Raw genomic sequence first — 8,847 nt, 5'->3', positions numbered from 1 at the left:
AGTTTAAGAGTGGTGTCAACAAGTGTGTTGGGTTTTGTTTTGGGTAAATAAATTATTTGGGGCATTTGACCCTCTACTGATTTGGGTGATGCAGACCCATGAGAGATAATTTTGTCATATTTTTGTTTATTTTTAAAGTCATTCCAATTTTTTTTATGACTTTGTCAATTTGTTCCTAGTGATGTCACATTATTGACTGATGCCATTGCTGCCTTGATCATTTAGATGGGTAAATTATCGGAACATTGGAGACATTTACCAAGCACAGCTGGGGCATGCCATAGTCACTACACATGGAAAGGAGAACTTGGTTTGCATTCCCAGGGCTGCTCTTTGTCACTGATATTTATAGGTGCAGCCTAGTGTGGAGGGTGGAGGACTTGCTGTGGTCTCGGGATCACATCTTTACTTTTCCTTTCATCCAGAACTGGTTCTGTTTGCTTCCTCCAGCTTGGACCGGGGCAGTGTGCAGCTCAGTGTGAAGTGGTTGGGATGAGAATTAACATGATAGTTAGCCAGCTATCAGAGCTTCAGAAAGGTATGATGAAGAAAAGGATGCCTAAGTACAACAGCCTGTCCACGCCTGAGGCCTTAGAAATTGCCAAGCAAAGACTCAGCCTTGGTTAACCACTTGAAGAGGTATAACAAAGACATAGAAGCAAAAATAAAACAGATGTTCTCCACTGAACCATCCAAGGTGTACACCCGGTGGTAGGGAAACAATATGAGAACAGCCCACCTGCCAAGACTGGAGACAGAGCAATACTGAAAGAGCATATGAGCCCATCAAGACTGCTTATTATGAGCACTAAGCAGGTATCCATGTCTGTGCAATGCACCTGTACCATCTATGGATGCACCTTCCTAACCACACAGTCAGTGGTTTTCATTTACTGCAGTGCCTCCCAGTGGTTAGGTTATGCATTATTTGTTTATTTATTTTTATTTGGTTCATTGGATTTTATGGAAAGATTCTAAAGCTTCAGATAAATCTTCTCTGGCAGTCGCAGTCTCTGTTTCCCTGTTCACAGTCTCTGGAACTTGAAAAAGGCGACTGGACTTCTTTTTGTTTCTTGAAGACGTTTCACCTCTCATCCGAAAGGCTTCTTCAGTTCTCAACCAAATGGTGGAGAGACCCAGGTATTTAAACCCCTGTGGGCGTAGTCCCCTGGAGGTGGTTATGACCCTCTATTGATCATGTGTGTGAACACATGTGCCCAGGTGTGAAGGGGGCGTGGGTCATATTTAATCAGTGGTTTCAGTTGAAACCAATTTAGGACTCCGCTCCATTGTTTCCTGTGGCCTATTGAGGTCACTGGAACAAAGGTGTGAATGGGGGTTGAGACGTCTGGGAAGGGAGCTCAGGCATCTCAGTATACTTCAAACCAAGTCACACCCTAAGACAAAAACTGGTTCATCCCAAGGACAAACCCGCCAAACACAAGATCAGCGATGTAGTGTATGCTGTTCAGTGCAGTGAAGAGTGCTCGGACCTCTACATTGGTGAAACCAAACAAACTCTTCACAAACGAATGGCACAACATAGAAGAGCCACCTCGACAGGACAAGATTCAGCAGTACATCTGCATCTGAAGGAAAAAGGGCACTCTTTTGAGGATGCCAATGTTCACATTTTGGACAGGGAAAACAGATGGTTTGAAAGAGGAGTGAAAGAAGCCATCTATGTCCACTGTGAACAACCATCATTGAACAGAGGAGGTGGATTACGTCACCAACTTTCCCCCGCTTACAGTGCTGTCCTGAGCTCCCTTCCCAGACGTCTCAACCCCCATTCACACCTTTGTTCCAGTGACCTCAATAGGCCACAGGAAACAATGGAGCGGAGTCCTAAATTGGTTTCAACTGAAACCACTGATTAAATATGACCCACGCCCCCTTCACACCTGGGCACATGTGTTCACACACATGATCAATAGAGGGTCATAACCACCTCCAGGGGACTACGCCCACAGGGGTTTAAATACCTGGGTCTCTCCACCATTTGGTTGAGAACTGAAGAAGCCTTTCGGATGAGAGGTGAAACGTCTTCAAGAAACAAAAAGAAGTCCAGTCGCCTTTTTCAAGCTCCAGAGACTACTATGACCTGGATGACTGAGAATCTACACAGACATATTCCCTGTTCACACACTTCCTGTTTTCCCTTGCTGTGTGTCCTTTGCTTTGTATGTTCCTTATTTCCCCGTTAGTTATTCCTGGCACCTGTCCAGTACTGATGGGCAGATGAAGCCTCATGAAGCTTTGAGGCTTTCCATTCAGTTGGTTAAAAAAAAAGATTAATTTCTCAAGGCTTCATGTGCTCACAAACCCCCCTGCTGGTCAAAACCTTTATTGTCATTTCAACTATTTGTGATGGTGTCTTGGTTGTCCTGCAACAGTGTCAGCATGGGACTAATCACTGCTGACACAGAAATAACTTGATTTTGTGTGGTTCATTCATTCATTCACTAATCTGATTAATGTGTGTGTGATGGTGATAGATGTTCTGTATCTGTGCCGGTGGTAAATGGACTAGTTCTTATATAGCGCTTTTCTACTCTACAGCTTCCTGAGTACTCCGCCTACACCGCTGGCCACCCGGCCGGCCCCCTGCACTGTTTCACCTCCACGGTGGGCCTCAGCCCCTGGCTCTATCCCTTGGCCCGAGCGACTCCCTGAACTGTTTTGGACTCTGGTATTTTTTGATTTTGTCTTTGATTTTTTTATCCTCCTGCTCACTGTCGCGTCATCATCAATGGTTTCCCCTCTCTGTGTGTCTTTTGCTTCGTATGTTCCTAGTTTCCTTGTTAGTTATTCCTGACACCTGTCCAGCCTTTGTAGCTAAAATTTGTTTTTCCCTGTATGGATCTGCAATAAAGCTACTTTTAAACTTCCATCCTGTTCAGTGTGTCCTGCATTTGGGTCACACCCTGCCAGCAACACAGTTTCCCTTGACACACACAGGCCGCACATGTATTCCAGACACAAAAGTCACGTATTTTAAGGCAAACACATCAATGTCTAAAAATCACATTTTTGCTTATTAAATCCCTTCCAGGGATAAACTCTTTTTGTTTCTGTTTTAGTCCCTTCTAAAAATGGGGCCACGAGTCTCTGTACTCCCTCTGTACCAAGTCTGGTTTGCACAGAAGTGTTGCTGAGATATGACCTCACTTCCTGTTTGATAACTTTCGACTGGCTCTGATGGACAAATGGATTTAAACATTAAATGGACTAGTTCTTATATAGCACTTTTCTACTCAGTCTGAGAACTCAAAGCTCTTACTGTATACAACATGTTTTACATTTACCCATGCATTCATACAAGCACTTCCATGATTAATTAAGCTAAGTGCTTTAATTATCTAACATTCATACACATTCATGCTCCAACGGTTGCGTCAGAGAGTGATTTGCCCAAGGATACGTTGGCATGCAGCCAGGAGTAGCCAGGAATCGAACTGCTGACCTTCCGGTCATTAGGTGACCTGCTCGACCTACTGAGCTACAGCCACCCCGTATCAATACGATCTTTTAAAATGTTATTTCATTGTGTCAGGACAAGAAGTGTTTTAGGAAGCCACCCCCATAATATCTATTTTTAATCGTAATATTTTGTACAAAGTCAAGAGACTGTGTGTATAAAACGTATAAAATTGAATACTATGCAGATTCTGCAGTCAGGGCAAATTCATCACACTGGTGTGAATTCATTTTAATTCAAATGTGCAACAAAGGAAAATGTAAACATTTTATTGAAATTAAAAACTTCAGAGGGTGTTTTGAACTCTGCTCAATACAAGGAATCCAACTGAAAGACTACTTATGCAGACTGAAGCACTGTCCTGTCTTTCTCTTTAACACTCAGCCTTTTTCCCCCAGTGTGATCGTTTGTATCTGCTCCAGACTGTTTATTACCTGCCAAACTGATTCAACTCTTTACCTCACAGAACACCACTGCTCACCTTCAGCCCATCTGCAATGAAGAGGACAAGAAGTTGTCTTCCTATGCGAGTAAACTGCTTTGCTGGTATGTGTGCAGCAGATAATGTTCAATTCAGTGCTTAAGCTGTGTGGAGTGTGTCTGTATGAAGGGAGATTGAACTGTGCTTGCTGTGAGAGAAGTGAATTTCAAAAGGCTTTATATATATATATATATATATATATATATATATAAAACAATGCTGCAAAGCAAAGAGTCAAAAACACAGAAAATCATAGAAAAGAGGAATCAAGCTCAGCTAAACAAATTATAATAAAAAAAAACTCGGTTCAGCAATACTTTGATTGATGCGTCACATTCACACATGTGAAAGAGATTTGAGCACTGCTCCAAGGCTGATTTCCAAGCTTAACTATTCACTGTTTTTTATGTAAATCACAGAAATGAAAGATTTTTAAAGCACACCTGGCAGAGCTTGGCATGGTGGCAAAATTAATTTACCCTGAGATCAATAGATGGACATGAGATTAATGGTAATTGGATGTCTCATGTGTTTCATTTTGCAAAAGTGTGTTTACATAGCACAACTTTGCTTATGAAGTCCCCGAGGTGGAAGCTTCCAGTGGAGAGCAGTGTGAGTGAGGCTGATGAAATCATGTTATTTCTGTCAGCATCTGTTCAAAGGCGGCACTAGCTGAGGTCAGAGCTAAGTATGTTTCATGTGCATTTCACATTGCACCTGGAATTGTTTTGATTCGTCATCTCATTTGCTTTTATTCATGTTCATTGCAGTCATCAGCTAACAGAAGATTTGCAAATGTGCTGTGACATGCCACGCATGATTATAAAGCAAGCAAAGAATTGCTTGATGACTGCGCCGCCCCCTCGCCTCCACACTGTGCTCCAGATCACTTAAATGAGAGTTGTCACTGTAAGGCATGCAAGAGTCAAGGACTTTCAGGTCAAATCCTCTTTTCACTAATATTGGTTTACAACATGTAAGTGTGACAAAAAACTAAGAAATCAGGAAGGTGGCAAATAACTTTTTCACAGCACTGTACATGTGCAAATGCCTCCTGTACTCATGAAAGTGTGAGAGAGTCCCAAAATTTAAGTAAGCTTCAATGTGTATATATATATATATATATATATATATATATATATATATATATATATATATATATATATATATATATATATATATATATATATATATATATATATATATATATATATATATATATATATATATATATATATATATTTATATAAGGCAGACTCAAATGTAAATGCTGTCTCCAGGTGAACAGGAGGAAGGACACACCTGGGAGTGTCAGGCCTCTGTTTCCTGATGGAAATGAACTATTTGTTAGAGTCTCACAAGTTTTTGAAGCTTTATGTTTGTATCTGAAGTTATAAAAATAGATTGTTAAACATGTTTATGGTTTTCACAGTAAAAAAAATGATTTTAGGTCCATTGTGTTAATATAGTATGTCAAAACATTTACTCAAGCATGGTTATGCTGAAAAAATGATATCAAACAAGGGAAGGTGAACAGTTATTGTAGGTGGAATATAGACTTAACATCAAAAGTAGTCAAAAATTATACCCCAGAACCCAGACGGTTAAGTGTGGGTCCTATAGGAAATCTGTGGGAGCTTGAGGGTCCTGCACCTGTTCCCAGGACTGCGCTGTTCTAGAAAGAGACCTTGGGTGTTGTACCTGGAATCTGCTGGATTAGGAATTAAGGAAATTCCTTGAATAAGATACTGAACCCCAAGTTGCTTTCGGATGCATTTATCGGAATGTGAATATGTGTGAATTTCAGAGAGAAAGGACTTATTTCAATTCACTTTTTGTAGACAGTGACAAATCACAACAGTCACGTCAAGGTGCTTTATATCGTAAGGTAAAGAGCCTGTAATAGCTCATGCTCTTGTATGAATGGGTAAGAAAAGGTGAATGAAGCATGCTGTATAAGGCACTCACTCATGAACACGATGCCTGAACTCCCTGTAAATGACCATTTTTCCAGCAGACTTCACCACAGACAAATGTATGGCCAACAATAGCCATTATATGGGACATATGTACTGCATTTCACAGAGCTCACACTATGACTTATATTATAAAGACATTCAAGGAAAGGAGCATTCAAGTGTTTAAATATGTTTATTGCATCAATTAGATTAGCTCTTTTCTTCTTTAAGTACATAAACACTGTTTACTTGAATATATGTGTATTATATTTGCGAACATCATAACTTGCTGTGACTTCTAGTTGTTTGCATGACAACATGGTTATAGTGCAATCTAGCAGCAGGAGGAGAGGACACATCACTGTCTAACTCATGATTTAGTCAGCCATCATGGGAGAATTTCTTAGTTTGATGAACATATGTCAACAGAGTGTAATAATAACACGTTCAAAGCATTGTGTAACTCTAATTTAGACTGTCACCATCCCCTCTGTGATGTGGATGGAGGTCAGGAATCCTCCTCCTCATCCAAGTGACACAATATAGGTCAATTTGCCCTCATTGTCATCTTCATGACTGGCAAATTATTAAGTCAATTTCAGGGTCGTATTTATCCTGGGGTAACTGTGCACTGCTAATTGGCCCCTCAGCTGATCTTGTCAATCACTCTCTGTGTGAGAGAGAGCGGGGTGTGGGGGATGAGCATGGTGAAAACAAGGAGGAGGAGATCAGAGAAGCCAGCTGTCACTCCATCATCACTGCCGGCTGCCCGTTGCGGGATGTCAGCCTCTTTCATAATGACTTCATCTCACTCACAAAGGCACAGAATGACTTTGATGCAAAATCCACATTGATTTTCAACCCCAGCACGAAGCAGTGATCACTTGAACTACACTTGTGGTTGTTGATGAGCCCACAGCAGGAGGTGGATAATGCTGAGGCCATTTCTCTGCTACAGTGAGGCCTAAGGCTGATGATTGCCCTAGACACTGCACAGCATAAATCCACAGTCTATATGATGAGCCTGTCCAACCATACAGACGTGATTTCTCAGAAGAGTTCGATTCATACACAATGCTTGCTTGTACTGGAACAACAGTATTAGTCAGGCCTCTCCGTGGCTGCAGATCTATAGAAACAGGCTAAAAATTTCAATGTCAGTAAAATGTAAACGTTCAAGCAGCACAACAATCAGCAGAGATGAAGATGCTGGCGTTTAGGATTTGTTATATTCAGGGTATTTTTCATCTTGCCCAAATCCATAGTGACAACCTCCACAAGTGGTTGTGTTGTAAACAGTTAATCACACTGACAGGAATAATACTGCACATCTGAAATTGTGCAGATTGTATCCAGAAATGTGTCTGACCATCCCAAATGATATGTTTTGTATCTTTTTATACTGTACCTATGATATGATAACTAGCATAGTCTACAGCTCTGAGATCCATTCTCAGCTTTACTCTATGCTCATCTGGTAAGTAAAATGTTGCATGGCTGATACTTATTTATTACAAATACAGTATTAATATATGCCAGAGTGTTTGTGTTATTCAAATGTGTCCCGTGATCACAGATATTCTGTGGATTAAGTGCTGTGCCAGACTCGACTACAACCCAACTATTCTTAAACTTTCACTTTAGTTTCATGTTGCATGACTAGTGCTGCCAATTCAGTTTGGTTGGATCAGAAATATGATGTTGATGATGATGATGATAGTGACTATTATTGTTGCAATTATTATTTTTATCTAATTGTTTTTTTAGATGCAAATAAGGAAATTAAAAAATAGTACTTTTATGGATTTCTCATTTGTTTCTTACATTCAAGTTGTAGTCTTATTCTAAGCAGCAGCTTAGTGCACTGACTAGTAAATGTGAGGGTTTGGTGTGGCTGTAGCTCAGGAAGTAGAGCAGGTCATCTACTAATCACAAGGTTGGTGGTTTGATTCCTGGCTGCTCCAGTATACATGCTAAAGTATCCTTGGGCAAGATACTGAAGCCTGAGTTGCTCTCTGATGTCTCCGCTGGAGACAGATAGAAAGCACTCAGGTGCAGAAAAAGGTGCCTGTGAATGGGTGAATGAGACATGTTGTCTAAAGTGCTTTGAGTGCTTGAGTAGAAAAGCGTTATAGAAGAACCAGTTCAACTACTGCCACCTTGTTTGTGGACCTTCAAGGACTATAAAAATCCTTTGTTCTTTTTGTTTAGATGAATAAGAGATGTAAAATTACTATATAGAGTGGAACAGGTATAAAATAGCAGCAAGCAGATTTACACCATGTAGCAGTAACTATCACAGCACACACCCCTGCTCTAACCTCAACAAATTTGCAGATACAGAAGCTCAACCTTTAAGCCAAACCACATGAATGAATGCTGCCCTTGTGTCAGCCTGAAGCACTCTTCTTTTAGCTCTGTTTTAGTCTCCACCAACCCCTAAAAACACATTCTGCTCTTTAGCTGCTTAATGCTCCACCGTGCTCACGGCTCATCTCTAACTTTTCTAGTCTATTTACTGCTGAACAGGTAAGGCATGGTTGCTTTTTAATGGAAAAAGTGCCTGCTGCTGCTGGACTGGGCTGGCCTACGAAAACAAAACAATGAGCTAAAAGGAGTCACCAAAGCTGTGCAGATGAGCTACAGAGTTGGTGGTAATTGTATATGATAATTTCATCCATGAATATATATTTTTTTCTGAAATTCTAAATATTTGTCATAAACTTTTCCAAAAATCATCATCCTGTATATGTGTGTATTGCATACTTGAAAACTCATACAGTAGATATTACTCACTTTGACAAATACACTACTTGTCAACATTAATAAGAACAATTTTATATGTAAACTGATTCATCACATTGTGAATAACCACATATGACCACAGGGCTGTGACTTGATTCTCATTCAGTGCTTTTTTGCATTGG

This window comes from Archocentrus centrarchus, chromosome 2 (assembly GCF_007364275.1).
Source record: "Archocentrus centrarchus isolate MPI-CPG fArcCen1 chromosome 2, fArcCen1, whole genome shotgun sequence".
Classification (NCBI taxonomy): Eukaryota; Metazoa; Chordata; class Actinopteri; order Cichliformes; family Cichlidae; genus Archocentrus; species Archocentrus centrarchus.
Note: the sequence above shows the minus strand (reverse complement) of the source record.